Here is a 16446-nt window from a genome sequence, read left to right on the forward strand (position 1 = left end):
TTCATATATACATATATAAATATATACACTTTATATATGTATATGGGTATATGAAATATATATACACTTTTGAAATGAGATGGCTTCCTCATCTTTTGTTGTCACAGTTTTTGGTGACTGACTTGTCTATTGAAGAGAGCTCAGTTGTTTTGCTCCATGGCCTACATTCTGCAGTTAAAATGACAATCTCCTTAGAATTAAATTCAGCCTGAACTTTTATGTGGAGTTAATGCTATGTGCTTCCCACATCAAAACCACAGGCAGTGTCCTTTGTGCCCATCACTCATTATTTGGTCACAGAGGCATCCACTGGGTGAGACTATGGAGTAGATACATTGTTCTCTCTGTCACTATGAAGCAATTTGGAGACTGGTACCTGGACAATGTATAAATAATCTATTCACTAATGATTTTCTCTGAAAAGTTTACCATCATTTATGGTCCCTATCTGTGTAAAATTTTATATTCCTGTTTGATCCCTGGATATTTTTGTAATTCAGTTCTTCATACATTATTGTGTTGACTGATGTTGTGTTGTTAAAAAAATGCGCTTCTTTCTCTGAACTTCAACATTTTTCCACAGTTAATGTTTATCTGAATATTAAAATGTTTTTTTTATCACTATGGACTCATGAATTTCTTAGTTTGAATATTATAACATTTTAGTACTGTGATGAATTTTGTGATTAAGTATATAAAAACATACCTATTTTACTATTTGTATTATGATGGCTCCTATATCATTTAGGCTATATTTACCATCTGCAGTGGATTATATTAGAGTTTTTCCTCCATGTTTGTGAATGTATTATTTGTTGTTTAGGAAGGGCCATATAACTCATGTTTCACATTACCCTAAGAACATTTTTACATCTTTAGTCTCCTTTACTTGAAAAATATCTAATATTTGTTTTATAGAGTTTACATATCATTCAGTTTCAACTATAATGGCAGTCTGACATTTTTCACTTATTTCATGTCTATCCAAACAAACTGTTCCTTGTATCGTTATTCCAACCCAATCATCTATGTCCCCATTATATTTATTTCTCCCAACTTGTGTACACCTTGGTTTAGATTTACATAAGAACTCAATATGTTAATACTCATCAGATATTTAAAATTAAGTGTCCTTAGTCATCACTTTTTCACTGAAATTATCCTTAACTTATTTTCATGTTGGGACTAATGACACGTTAACTAACTCAGGCTGACTCCTTACTTCCTGGAGAGTGAACAAAATCAAGGCTCAAAGGCGGTTTCAAAGGTTCATGCAGATAAACTAGACCACCATCAGGGATTGGTTCACAACAGTTCCGCGAATGTGATCAGCTTGTGCTTGCCATATAATCCTATGGGACTCTCGCCTGCATGAACACCCCATGCCTTGCTGACCTTTAAACTGATTGGTTCCCGCCTAGCCCCCACCCTACATAAAAGTTGTGTGATTTCCTCAATAAACGAGTTCCTGCTGTGACAGGTCTCCCTGACGCGTCTGATTGACCTCCCCCAGAGGGCTGGGAGCAGGCGGTCAGTCGGCCTTACCTATCCCGGTCTGACCTTGTTGGAGAGTGTCCCCTTCCCTTGTCGCTGGTCGAGAAGAACAGGGGGACTTAAGACCAGGACATCTGGTGCCCGACGTCGGGCCCCTCAAGGCTGAACTGCAGCCAAAACGAAGAGGCAGATTTGAAACCGAAAGTACCGGCAGATCGGGCGAAGTGAGTTCTGAGGTAAGGCATCCCTGAAAAGATGGGGCAAACACACCCCACACATGGTGACCCTGCGCTCTCAGCTCTTAGACTCATGCTGAAGAGTAGGGGCCTTGAGAGTTCTGATACACAAGCGGAAAAAGCCTGGGACACCTTTACTTGGGTGACCCCTTGGCTTCCCGCCACTAATCTTTTTGACTGGTCCACATGGGATCGTGTAGAACAACTTGTTAGGAAGAGGGAAATCAATTTAGGGGAGGGTCCCCCATTAGGAGTCTGCCCTACATTATCCGCCCTTAAGGCCTGCTTCTCTCCAGGACCTCCCAAAGGGGGCTCCAAGTTTCTCCCCAAAGAGCCGCCGCCTAAAGAACCGCCGGCTCCTCCTGTTGCATTTCCTTCCAGAAACTTGCCACATAGTAAACAACGTTGGGAGACCTTTAATGAGGAGCTCAATCCATCTCCATCAGCTCCTCCCAAGGTTGAGGAACCACAAGGGCAGCCAGCCTCTACACATAGGGAGGGTCCACTACCACCCGGGGAGGCTCATTGCTGCCATCTTGTCCAGATGATGAGAAATCTTCCTGGCGACCACTTTATGATACTGGGCAAGAACTCACTGACTCTAACCTCCCCGCTCCCTGTATGGTCTTCCCGGTAAATGTTAAAATGTTAGATTGGGAAGGAATGACTACCAATCACAAATTGGCCTCTGCAGGGATGGAAGATCGCTCCATGGGAAGGTGGATTGTGGCTACCAAAGATATTGGCACACAGCTTCCTTATCCTCAAGTCTCTTCTTTCTTGCGCTTCTCTACTCTTCCTGCAAACTCAAACGCCTCCTTCTTCTCCCCCTCTTAATTCCTCCTCCTCCTCCTACTTCGCCCCACCCAGCCCACCTAGTTCTCCTGCCATGAGGTCCCACATATGCTGGTGTGGAGGGAGTAACCAGCCCAACCATCAGTGGCATGTCCTAGTAAGGATTATGATATAGTAGCCCCAGTCCCCACAAGTATTGGGAGATAATTGTTTCACAATTTTCTGTGTCCAAACCTGAATTGATTACTAACCAGGAATAAGGGTTAAAATGCCCTAGGCATCGAGTTTCTGCTAGAACATTTTAGCCCCTTTCAGATCCTGATCTCAGTCAAGGCTTACATTGAAATGTAAATAGAGAAAGCCTGAAGGCTCAGTAGGAGACCGGTCTCAAACCCAAGAAAAAGAAAAAAGAAAAAAAAGAGCAAAAAGTCTTACCTGAACTCCAGCAAAAGTAAATTTTATGGTGCTTTACTAAAGTAATTAACGGCCTTATCATTTTTCCAGGACTCTTGTTTTTTTTGAATTCTACATTTTTTTTTGAGCTCATGACTTTTTTGATTAGTTCTATTTTTTTATTCAACTAGAGTTTTTGAACATCTGTTACATTGCAATGGAGGTTCACCTATAAAGTTTCAAGGCCTTTGATTTTGTGTTATGTGTATGTTGTGCTGTGTGATGTCATGTTTTGTCTGTATCAAAACTGAGCGCTCCTAAAATTAAAATTTAAAAATGCATCCAAATACTTTTAATTCACGTGATTTAAAAAGGTTCAATTTAAATTGGGTAAACTAATAGAAGTAAAATACTTGAAAATAACTTGCAAATCTCTAGGTGGTCAAACTAATAAAAGGGTGTTAATAAATGTCTAACATCAATTTTTAATAAAATGTCTAACATCAATTTTTCTAGGACTTTCCTCCAACAAGAAAAAGCTGACAAATACTGCTCAGGATACTTGTCTAATATCTTGTTATTTTTTTTTTTTTTTTTTAAGAAAATAAGTGAATTAGAGTTGACATGCATGGGATTACTCAAATGTGTTTGTAGAGAAAATTGTTTTGTGTCATCACTAAACTAAAAACAAGGTTACTAAGAGTTATGTCCTAACAGGTATAATTCTATATACAAAGGGTTCTAAAGGTTTCAACTGTGTTTCAATTAGAGTACTATAAATAACAAAATATTTAATCTTGTTAAAACAGAGTAATTTATCTAAATTCAGAAATTTCATAAGAGTTGTTTCAGAATGTGAACAAAAAGGTCAACAGATAGGAAAGAACAAATAAAAGGTTCTAGATATGGAAATGTATTTAGTAAAAGGGAAAAGGAAGTGTTTCTGGGTAAGAAAGTGCTTGTGTGATGAAATACATGAGGGTCTAAGTAAGTGCTAAGAAAGTCTATGTAAGTAAAGGACAAATTTCAACAAGTTTGCATGTAACTAAGTTGGTTGTATGTATGTGACACAGTTAAAGCTATTTAAGGTTTTTTCCTAAGTGAAATACTAATGTTCTGATATAAACCAAAGTTTAATCTATATGGTAAAATGACAAGGATTTCTTAGAAACACTAATTTACTCTTAACTTTGTGTCTATTAAGTTTTATTCTTTAGAACAATTAGTCTTAAAAATTGGGGTTTACACAATTGTGGTTAAGCAACTGTTAGAGTATTGTACTATGTTACAGAGTCTAAATTTTTCTTTAAAAACTAAATTTGGTAATATAAAAGTGTCAAGGTAATTGTGAAATGGTCACTCTTTGTGTGTTGAATGTGTTCATATTTTCCAGGTATATAAGTTTTTAAATCAGGGAATTTATCACGCTGCTATTCTCCAAACGAAACTTGTCCGTAATGGTAATTATAAAGAGTGAATTTTATTGGGGATTTATTTCTATCATTTAATGTTCTATTATAGGACCTGTCATCAATAGGGTATATGTAAAATTTGTTAAATGTGTTTCTGAAGCTTATTGAGAGCCTGATTTGTTTAAAGGTTAAACATAAAAAACATTTTGTCACTTTGCCACACAAAAGGAAAGTTAAAAACTCTCAGCATTTCTTTAATTCATGTTTAGATACAATGTTAAATTGTGCTAACTAATGTTCATATAGACTCAGGAGTCAATATATGTAAACTTCTTAAAATGACATTTAAGAATGTAATGTGCAGTAGCAAAAATGGGACAACAGTGATTGAGATTGGGGTCTCTGACCTCATGACTTTGGATAGTGGACTTCCTTGAGAGCTACACAGAGCTCCTAACATTACACTTTGCAGTTCTACCATCTTAGGTCTACAGGCTCAACTTGATTCCTTGGCTGCTGTTGTCCTGCAAAATCGTCGTGGTTTGGATCTGCTAATGGCGAAGGAAGGCTTTGCCTGTTCCTTGGTGAGAAGTGCTGTTTCTATACCAACCGCTCTGGCATTGTACAAGATAAAATCAAAAACCTACAAGAAGATCTGGAACATCGTAGGAGCGAGTTCCACTCTAATTTCCTCTGGACTGGGTTACACAGGTGGCTCCCCTACCTCCTCGCACTTAGGGGACTGCTAATCACCATTATCCTTGTGTTCACCTTTGGACCTTGCATAATCAATAAGCTTATCCATTTACTGAAAGCCAGGCTAAGTCTGTGCAGCTCATGGTGGTCTGACAGCATTATACCGCCCTTCATGATGATGATTGGGAGTCCTATAGGATCATGGATCACTTGTATCAAGACACTGGGGTCTAAGTGTCTCTCCCTTAAGCCCTGCTCCTCGTGAGGGGGCCGCCTGAAGTGCTAAGGTGGTAGTCAATGACTGGTAAGATCCTCAGAGGAGGACAACCTAAGACAGGCACACCTTCAAGTAAGTCGGACCCCCAAACTGCTAGGGTGATGTTCCATGACGGGTAAGACCCTTCCAGGGGCAACCTGAGACAGACACACCCTTAATATAAAACAAAAAAGGGGGATGTGTTGGGACACGTTAACTGACTCAGGCTGACTCCTTACTCCCTGGACAGTGAGCAAAATCAAGGCTCAAAGGCAGTTTCAAAGATTCATGACGATAAACTGGACCACCATCAGGGATTGGTTAACAAAAGTTCCGTGAACGTGATCAGCTCCTGCTTGCCATACAGTCCTATGGGACTCTTGCCTGCGTGAACGCCCCATGCCTTGCTGACCTTTAAACTGATTGGTTCCTGCCTAGCCCCCACCCTACATAAAAGTTGTGTGATTTCCTCAATAAACGAGTTCCTGCTGTGACAGGTCTCCCTGACGCGTCTGATTGTCCTCCACCCGGAGGGCTGGGAGCAGGCGGTCAGTCGGCCCTACCTATCCCTGTCTGACCTTGTTGGGGAGTGTCCCCTTCCCTTGTCGCTGGTCGAGAAGAGCAGGGGGGCTTAAGACCCCGACGTTCTCATGATGAGATAATGATGCTCTGAGTTTTGCATAATTCTCCTTATCTACTGCCTTGATACATGAGTATCTTGGAGAATATTAAGTATTTTCTGAAAATGATTTTCCTTTAGTATTTAGACAATTTTGGCTTGGTTTTGGGAATGGGCATGTTGCATGTTTGGATTCTGGGTTTCTACTTTTTTCTTCTGGGACCTGAAATTTCTATGTGCCGCAAAAAAGAACTCTATAAAATTCAATATCCTCTCATGTTTACAAAAAGTAAAAATTAAAAAACCTCAACCAGTAAAGTATTGTAGAAACATACCTCAACACAGGCTATATGTCACAAATCCATTGTCAAAATCATGCTACTGAATTGGAGGAAAGTTGAAAGCACTTCCCATAAGAGCTCTAACAAAACAAGGATGTCAACTTTCACCACTCCTAATCAATAAAGTAGTGGAAATCATAATAATAGGCCAAAGAAAATAATAGTGATCATTCAAATTGGAAAAGAGGAAGTCAAATGAGTTTCTTTGTGGATCATACAGGATATGTAGAAAAAATAGAAACTAAAAGACATCAGCAAGTAACTTGAGCCTGAAAAACATAATTAGTAATGTTGCAAGATGCAAAATTAACATACAAAAAACAGTTCTTTCACACAGAAATAACAGGCCGACTGAAAAAGAAATTTGCAAAGCAATCCCATTGACAATATCCCCAAAGAGTGCCTGAGAATAAATTTTACTAAGGAGATGAAAGATCTCTAGTAATTAAAATTATAGAACCCAGATGAAAGAAAACATAAAGGGCACACACAGAGACACACACATTTGCAAGATATTCCATGCTCATGGATTGGAATCATTGATATTATATAATGTCAATGCAGACTCAATGAAATATCTAGCAATGAATAAATGAAACCAATCACAGAACTGAAAAAAAAAAAAAGAAAACTTATAAGGAGTCACAAAAGATCCAGAATTGCAATAAGAGCTCTGAGGAGGTGGTGGAAAGGACAAAGCAGGAAGCAACAAAATATATGACTTCAAAACACACTAAAAAGTTGTAATAAGAAAAACAGCATGCTACTACCATAAAATCAGACACATATGCCTATTAAAAATTGAGAATTTAATTGAGAATTGAATTTTTATTTTGAAGTAAACATTGAGATATTAATTTATGTATCTGTAGCCACTTGAATTTTTGATGATTCCAAGAACATACCTTGGAGAAAGAAGAGGATCCTTCATAAATGAGGCTGGGAAACACACATATGCAGAATAATTAATCTACTCACCATATTGAAAAATCAACTGAGGAACTCAAGTCATAGCTGAATGGTAGAATTCTTACCCAATATGTGTGTGGTACTGGATCTATTCCCAGAAATGAAAAAGAAAGCAACTAAAACTGTACCAGTGTCTAGAAAGTAAGAATGCAGAGTTTTAAATTACTGAAAGAAAACAAAAGGAAAATAGTTCAGGACACTAGAACATGTTTGGAAATATCCAAAAAGTGCAGGCAACAAGAACAAAAACAGACCAATGATATATCAAACTAAAAGGCTCCAGCACAGCAGAGGAAACATACTACAAATACAGAGACAATGTTTCCAAACTGTTCAAGTATATATTCAGAATATATAAAAAACTCAAAATCTCAACAGAAAATAAAACAAATACTCTGATTTATAATGGGTAAAAGATCTGATATTTCTCAAAAGACGACATACTAATGGTCACCAAATATATACCAAAACAATTGGCATCAATAATCATCAGGGAAATGCAAATCAAAATTATAATGAGGTTTAGTTTCACTCCAGTTAGAATGGGTATTATCAAAAAGACAAAAAATTAATTTTTGTGAGGATGTAAACAGAATTTTATACAATGTTGGAGTGAATGTAAATCAGTACATTCATTATGGAGAATACTGTGGAATACCTTAACAACCTGAAAATAGCATTGCCCTATGACCCAGCAATCCCACTATTTTGTATGTATCAAAGGAAATGAAGTCATTATATTCGAGAGATACCAGCAGATCCATATTTATGGGGGGAATAGTGACAACCATCAAAATATGCAATCAACTTGGCGTACATCTATCAATGAATGGATTCTGAACAGGTGGTATAAATACACAAAAGAAAAATATTCAGCCATAAAAAGAATGAAATAGTGTCATATGCAGTAACATCTATGGGACAGGAGGATTTTTAGTTAAATAAGCAAAGAACAGAAAGACAAATACTGGTTATTCTCATTTGTTGGTGTAGAAAAATCTATCATCTAGAAGTAGAGAGTAGACACAGGTCATAACAGCTGGGAATGGTAAGAGAGGATAGAGAGTGGACAATGAGCACCAGAACACAGTAGGAGGGGAAGTGGTTCTAATGTTACCTTGCACATAGACGAGATTATAGCCTGGAATAAGTACGTAAACATTTCAAAATAGAGAAATGTTGCAAGTGTTCACATAGAAATGCTAATACATTCTTTTACAGTTCTTTTATGTCTCACTCAATTTTATGGTCTATCTTAATGAATGCTCTATGTGTATTTGAAAAAGAATGCATAGTCCTTAGAGGCACTACTTAGTTCTCTGTGGTTGTCAATTTAGCTAACTTGATTGGGTCACTTGTTTTGCTCCAGTGGATGGTTAACTCACTCACTGTCTGATCACTCTGGACTTTTGCAGACTTGGTTTATGCTCTATTAGGGTGGATTCATGGAAAATCCACAGTATTTCCAAAGGTCTTTTAATTTGGCAGAACTAGCCCACAAATACCTCTCCCTCTGGGATTCATCAGGGTTTGGTTTTAAACTTTGGGAGGGCTAGTCTAGAACAGATCTTATTCTAAAGCCTGGTGCAAATATGAGTACCAGGATGGATTCTGTGGAAGTGGGTTTGCGTGCTGAAGAATTAACAAACGAAACCACTTGAATTTGGGTCTTTGTGTCATACTGCAGGATTCACTAAAAGAGATTCACATGAGTTCAAAAATTTATTCTTATCTTTTGAATAAAACAAGTTAATATGCAAAAATGAAACACACTGTGGAGAAAGAAAAGTCTGAGTTTCAACAGGAAAACAGCTTCTACAACCTCATCATGCATCTTGGGTGTTCTATTGGGAAGGAATAGCACATGCTTTCCTCATGGGATGGTACAGAGCCTGAGATAATGCCAGTAAGTCCTGGATTTAGATCTAGCAGCTGGGGTTGCCGGCCAGCGAGGCTTCCTGAAGTCAGAGATGTCCGTGGTGCATTTTCATGGCTACCACACACCTCCTGAGTCAAGCATCTCTCAGAGACGTGACCTTACAAGCTCAAGAAGCTCTCGTTTCCATCACCCCAGCAACTGGCTTTGAGTTCCTACAGGGAAGGCCTGGAGGAAGATTTACAGCAAATACCTGTAAAAGTAATGCAGGGCTCACTCTTCCTCACAGGAATCCAATCTCCCCTCAGAAAAGGAGCTCCAGGCCTATGAACTGGATGAGAGGTCACGAAATCCCACTCTGGTGACTCAATCAGCTCTGTTCTCAGAAAGTTTTTTCTAATGATTACATAGATCAATTTCTAGTGGGATTCCCGTCTATTTTGTTCCTAGGGATCCCACGATGATGAAACACCATCATAGATTCTTGCCTCTCAAGGTAATTACTCTGACTGTGTATAAATGGTTAGGTGCCATGGCCTATCCTCTCCTGCTTCAGAATCCTTCAGAAAAGGCAAGTCCACAGGAGCATCGCTCATCTTTACCTCCAGCCTGCAGAGGGCAGGTACCACAGGACCTTTGCATGGATGCAGCTCTTCCCCTCACCTGTGCATTTTTTAATGACAGAGTGAGGAAATGTTTTGGACCTTCCTAGGTGGGATCCAAAGAAACTAGTGTAATAGTGCTATGGGGATCCACTGAGAAGTGGGTGTGGAAGAAGGTTCAGTGAAGTGAAGGGAGGATGTAGCTACTGCTGGATACTCAGTGCTGCACAGGGAGGAAGAGGGAAGGAGTACATATCTCACCCTTCTCTCATCTTTCAGGCCTCATCGGGCAATACTTTTTCACCAAATTTAACCAGAGATGTGCAAGAAAGGAATCTAAGGAGGTGCAGTATAGAGGATTGAGCCTGGAGTGGCACAAACCTGGACAGAAATGAGGAGGAGAGAGAAAGGAGAATAGCATCAGCTCACACTAATACCACCCTAGACAGGCACTGTTCTACTCACTTTGTATGCACTAGATGGATTTTATCCTCACAGAAACACCTCAGGGTAGAACTATCACTATTCCTGCCTTATTGGGAGAAAACTGAGGTTAAACTCTCCCAAGCAGTATGCTCATGTTCAGCAAAGTTTGGTATAGAGTACTAAACTAGGAGTCACAACACTAGATTTTTTAACCACCATTCCAACAGATATAAAGAGCCAGCTTATGCCCAGGCCCTTTTAATTTGACCTGAAGTGTCAGGTAGCACTGTGGCCAGAACAGCTGTGTTCAAGTGCATGCTAAATGCTGAGAATGACGGAAAGAGCCGAATATATATCAAAAAAATGCCACAGACAATGTGGCCCCAGAATCAGTGACTGTGTCAGGCAGAAAAGTTTCCACGAGATGCTTCATCATCTTTTCAAAAGACTTACTTGAATTTGAGCTTGCTGCGGCATACTTCTCCAGCACAATACAAAAGTCTTAGCCTGCCAGGAGCTGCCAGTGCAGCAGTCAGACCCATCCCTTCTTTGATTCCAACATGTTCCTGGTAGGATGAGGAGGAGGTTCTGGGTCTCTTCCAAATTCTTCTGGCTCCAGCATTTTGTATTTCTGGTAATTTTTCACTGGCTTTACATTCAGAAGCACATATTCCAGTGTAATCATTCAACAACACTTTCTACCACATCCAGGCATTCTTAGGGCTAATTCAGATAAGAGGCTCCTGGATGGCTCTACTCACAAACAACTCTAAGGCCATCTGCTTCCTGGACAAATGTTTACTCAATTGGTATGAACATAAAGGGAGGAGACACACAGAGAGCACACATGCATAGCATGAATCATGCCATCTTAAAAAGGACATGAAGGCAAGACTTTGCAATAATACTCTAAGATTTATTAATGTTAAGCCTAACCTAGTCAAGCATGTCCATAAAATTCTTATCTAAATAATGTTTCAGGAATTGTTGAATGGAGGACACCACCATTGGAAGAGATATGAAAAGCTGTGTTCTCAACAATTAAATCTTCCCAAGGCCTGAGTTTCTCTGGATATGCTATTATTTTGTTTGACCATCCTTATCTTCAAGGGCCACCAAGAGAATTTACATATTTGCCCCGTGGGTACAGGTATTATGTTTGACCAGTGGGGCCCTTTCCAAAGAGTGACCCGATACCTCGATCACGTGCACACCCTGTGTGCTCTGACATCAGCTCCTTCTGGCCGCAGGTTTTCCTTACACAATTAGCCTCCTTTCTGAAGCCCAAGCTCATGGGAGTGCTGAGGTGCCCTTCTTGTCCATGCTCACGCCCAGGAAGGCATCAGCTGTATCTCCAGTTTAGGAAAAAAACACACTTATGTAGAAACCCCCCATGAAAGTAGCAAAAGTTTTCTCCTCTCTCATACATTGTGCAAATGTACAAAGGAATAAACACTTTGGAGGAAATGAAAAGCCTGACGATTCTTGTAAAACTGAACTACTACCTACTTTATGACTTAGGAATTCCAAAATAGTTTTCCAAGAGAAATTAAAACATAGTCCACAAAATGATTTACACAATAAAATTCATAGCAGCCTCATTCATGATGGTAAAACTGGCAATACTCAAGTATCTGTCAATTAAAAATATGGAATAGTAAGCTTTGATATACTTACCCAAGGGGATAGTAAAATGAAGCAAGCTGCTGATGACCACAGCAACATTTTCATTTGTTTGTTTGGAATGAATCTCAAAAATATTTCATTGAGTAACAAGAGTCATAAATAAACAGTACACACACTTGAATCCCATTGATACAATTTCTTTAAAATACCAACTTTAATCTTAGTAGAAAAAATCAGAGTAATAGTTGCTACACCTAGGGCAGGAATTGCCTGGAGAGGGCATGAGAAACTTTTTAGGGCAATGGAAATGGCCAATATCTTCAAAAGGGCTCAGATTACATGTATTTGCATTTGTCAAATCTCAGCTAATATAAACTAATGATTTGATATTTTATTGTATGTAATTTTTTCCTCCAAAGGAAAAAAGTCTAAATATCAAAAGTTAGCAAAGGATGGGAATATTGAAGTACTCACAGGCAAGTATAGTGATGTCTATAATTTACTTGGAAATGCATGAAAATCTAAGATTGATTGATGAATGAATAGAGATATTGTTAGATAAATAGACTGACAAAGCAAAGACAATAAATGTTAGTGATAGAATCTGGATGATGGGTATGTAGGTAAAACAATCCCATGTTTGTAAAAGCCTTTCAGTTTTGCTTTATGTTGGAAAATGTTTGCAATGGAGAGCCCACAAGGAGAAAAACTGCCATCCATATCACCTGTCAGCCACACCAAGAACTGACCATGTTCATTAGAACAACAATCTATGCAGAATGAAACCATCCTTTGCGATCAGTTTGAAACAAAACTGCTGAAGCTGATCAAGGAATAATCAGCCTTATCTCTAGAAAGACCCCCACTGGGCTTGGTCTTTGTACAGCATGATGGAGCTGAGGACCATCATCAGTTGCTGTTCCTCCTCTCACCAGAGCAGGTGAATTTTTCTTCCTGTAGTTTTCACATTAAATGGTTCTGGTCCACATAGCTGACTACCTGAGAAGATGGCTCATGACTGAAGACTTAAATTCACCTCTATGACCCAGGTTGGTCAATGTTGGATCAACCATTCCTCCAAATATTTGGGTGTCTCTGTAGGGGAGAAAGCCCCAAGGAGAATTCCAGCCAGACTAGTTCATAAGCTCATGGATCCTTAAAAAGCTTCCCCTAGTATGTTCAGTAAACATATATTATGGTTTTACTCTATTCCAGGCAGTGTTAGGTGCTTAAACAAAGCAATGAGCTTCTTACTCTTAACTAGCTCACAGTATCAGAATTTTTACACCTCATAGTTGATCCTTACTGCTACAGACTCACAAAATAATTTCATAGACTTTCATTTCTGGCTCTGGCTCTTCCAGGATGGCTTCCTAAATGTTAGCCAGGGCTCAGGTTACTGAAATAACATGGGTACTCTGGGACCCATCACCCAAAGTCCTTACTCTTAAAGGCTCAGGTAGCAAACCAAGTTCATTGCTGCCATTTGAAAACATGTACCAAAAAACCTACCTCTCAGTACACAGGTCTGCATAGTATGAAATCTGATTTCCTACCACTTTGTCAGATCCCTACAGGAAAATTGGTTCACTCCTTCTCTTCCTATCAGGACCAGGGCTTCAAGTCTCCCTCAGTCCAAAAGCATGGAGTCAATTAATTTGTTGATTTCTTTTATTTTTAGAAAAGTTTATAAGCATACAAAAGAAGATGATATAAATCTATCCTTAAAAATAAACTGCCAATATTCACTTCCCCCTTGCAGAAGGAAACTTATTTATTATGCAAAAAATTAGACATCTTTTGAAAACATTCAAGGATATGAATAAATTTTAGGCTTGAAAGTAAATAATAATAATTTCCTATATATTTGAAGAGATTAGAAAGCATAACAAATTTAGTACCCCCATGGGGACTTTGGGGGAAGGGTCTGTTTGTAAATTAAGGGACGTTCTGGAGGCTTGCAGATTGGCTCCAGTCTTGGTTCAGCCACATCTGTACTTTCAAGCATAGCCGTGTATGGGGATGTAGTTCATGTTCAGCATGAAACAAGTGCTTTGGATAGACCATTGGGGGTGCATGCTATTCCACTCTTCCTTCCCAACTTGTATGTGGCACAGTAACAACTGGGGACCTGTGGAAAGTACGCATTTTTTTGAAATCTGATATTTGTTAAGCTCTTATTATGTACCAAGCACTGTGCTAAATATTTTGCATTCTCTGTCTCATCCAGGAGTCACAATTTCTCCACGGAAATTGTCCAATTAATTTTATTAGGTGAAAAATAGTAGATACTTGAAGGTTCAGTATCTACCTCTAAATACCCCAATTAATGAATGGCAGCACCCAGTGAAAGTCTGAGCGTCTGTTGCCAAAGTCCAGGCACTAACAACCATGCTCCTCTGCTTCCCTACAAATCAATTATCTGAGAAGGAGATGACTTTAGAAATCATCCACTCCAAGCCTCTTCTTTTGAAGATGAGAACATGGAAGTCCTGAAAGGAATATTGATTTCTCAACATATGAATTATCTTCTTGAGAAGGGCTGGGACATTTTCTTTAAGTAGGTTTTCCCCCTAGTTTTAAAACAATACACATACAAACTTACATCTTAATTGTTTTAAGTGTTCAGTGGTATCACATACATGTATAATCTTGTGCAACCAACATCAACTTCTATCTTTGTAAATTTTTGTCACATAAAACAGAAACTATCTTTTAAATAATAACTCCTCTCCCCCACTCTCCTCAACTCTTGTAAACTACTATTCTACTTTCTATATGAAATTTTGACTAATCTAAACATCTCATATGAATGGAATCATACAGTAAATGTCTTTTTTGAGCAGCTTATTTCACTTGGCATAATGTCCTCAAGATTCATCCATGTTATAGTGCCTGACAGAATGTATTTTCCTTTTAAGATTGAATAATATTCCATTGTATGGATATACCACAATTAGCCTATCCATTCTTCTGTTGATGGACACCTGGGATATTTTCACACTTTAGCTATTGTGAATAATAGTGCCTCAGTATACAAAAATCTTTTGAAGACCCTGCTTTCAGTTCTTTGGGCCTACATTCAGAAGTGGAATTGCTGGATCATATACTATTATGATTTGAAACTTAATGTACCCTAAAAGTCCATGTGCTCAATGTTGGTTCACAGTCTATGGCACTAGTAGAAGGTGGTGAAACCTTTAGGAGATGGGGACTAAGGGAAGGAAGTTAGGTCATGAGGGGCATACTGTTGAAGGGGATCTTGGGACTCTCTTTTTTTGCATCCTGGAATCCACAAGGTGAGCAGACCTCTTCTATTATGTGCTCCCGCACCATGACATACTGTGCTGCCACAGGTCCAAAGCAATACCATCAAGTGACAGTGCACTGAAACCTCTGAAACTGTGAGTTAAAATAAACCTTTCTACCTTTCAGTTGTTTCTCTCAGGTATTTTGTCACAGCAATGGAAAGCTGAATAACAGATGACAAGTCTATTTTTACATTCTTACCAACAAACTACAAGAGTTTATGTGAGTCCCTGGAACTAAAATCTCCAACATGAACAAATATACTTCATTGTGGAGATACCACATTTTTTTTTACCTATTCATCCACTCATGGCCACTTAGTCTGATTCCATATCTTGTGTATTGTGAACAGAACTGCAATAAATATGGGAATGCAGATATCCCTCCAACATGGGTCTTTGGTGTTTTGTTGTTGAGTTTTAGTAGTTTGTAATATAAATGAATATTAATCTTTTATCAGATATATGATTTACAGATACTTTCTCCCATTCTTTGTATTGCCTTTTTACTGTTTTGATAGGCAGTTTCTGATTCTTAACTTTGGGATTAGTTATAGCACATCAAACATACATATATATGCATATATATCTGTATGTTTTGTCATGTCACGAGGTGTTTTATTTTCATTAATCATACAAATAATTTTCTATAATATCTCAGGGTAAACCAGAGAATTTGGCAGTCTGAGGGACCAACAGGGTGGTAGCTTCACCACAGAGTTCCTGGGTTCACAGTGCAGCTTGTGGCTCGTGTCCATCTAGCAGGTGGCTCCTTCCTCCACATCACGACGAGGCTCTAGGAGGTGATGGGGGTGGGGAATCCTCTAGGCTTTTAGGAAATTTCACTCTGCTTTTCCTGCTCAAAGGTCCATTTGGTCGCCAGCGTGTTCTCTCCTGCGTCTTGGTTTTCTTCGGTTTGGCCTTATCAAAGCTGGCGATTTTCCCCATGTGTGGTTTGTCTGCCGTTTTCTTAAAACAATATGTGAATTCTCACTCCAAAACGAGCTCCAGATGCTCCCACTCCCGTTGCTGCAGCAAGAGACCTGTATATATCTTACTTTTTAAATGAAAACAAAAAAGGACTAAAAGATTGACAATGCAAAGTGTTTCTCAGGATGTGGAACACTTCTAACTCTCAGGCATTGCTGGTGTGCATATAAAATATTTACAATGCTCTGGAAAGCAGTTGGTCAGTCTCGAACAGATTTAAAAATGCACGTATCCCATGACAGAAAACTCATTCCTACATGTGAAATGAAAACATATGTGCACCAAAAAAATTGTATGAAAATATTCACAGCACTTTTATTTTTTTATTTTATTTTTTTTAACGTTGGAATCTATTTTTCAGATTTTTTTTTATTGTATAAAAATGGGATACATGTTGTTTCTCTATT

The 16446-nt window shown here is 38.7% G+C and overlaps 1 pseudogene; it reads right to left on the reverse strand.

The window, feature by feature from the left end:
• Positions 1-15881: 15881 nt before the first annotated feature.
• Positions 15882-16006, reverse strand: LOC124977921 (thymosin beta-10-like; annotated as a pseudogene).
• Positions 16007-16446: the final 440 nt, after the last annotated feature.

The sequence above is a fragment of the Sciurus carolinensis genome, chromosome 1 (assembly GCF_902686445.1).
Source record: "Sciurus carolinensis chromosome 1, mSciCar1.2, whole genome shotgun sequence".
Lineage (NCBI taxonomy): Eukaryota > Metazoa > Chordata > Mammalia > Rodentia > Sciuridae > Sciurus > Sciurus carolinensis.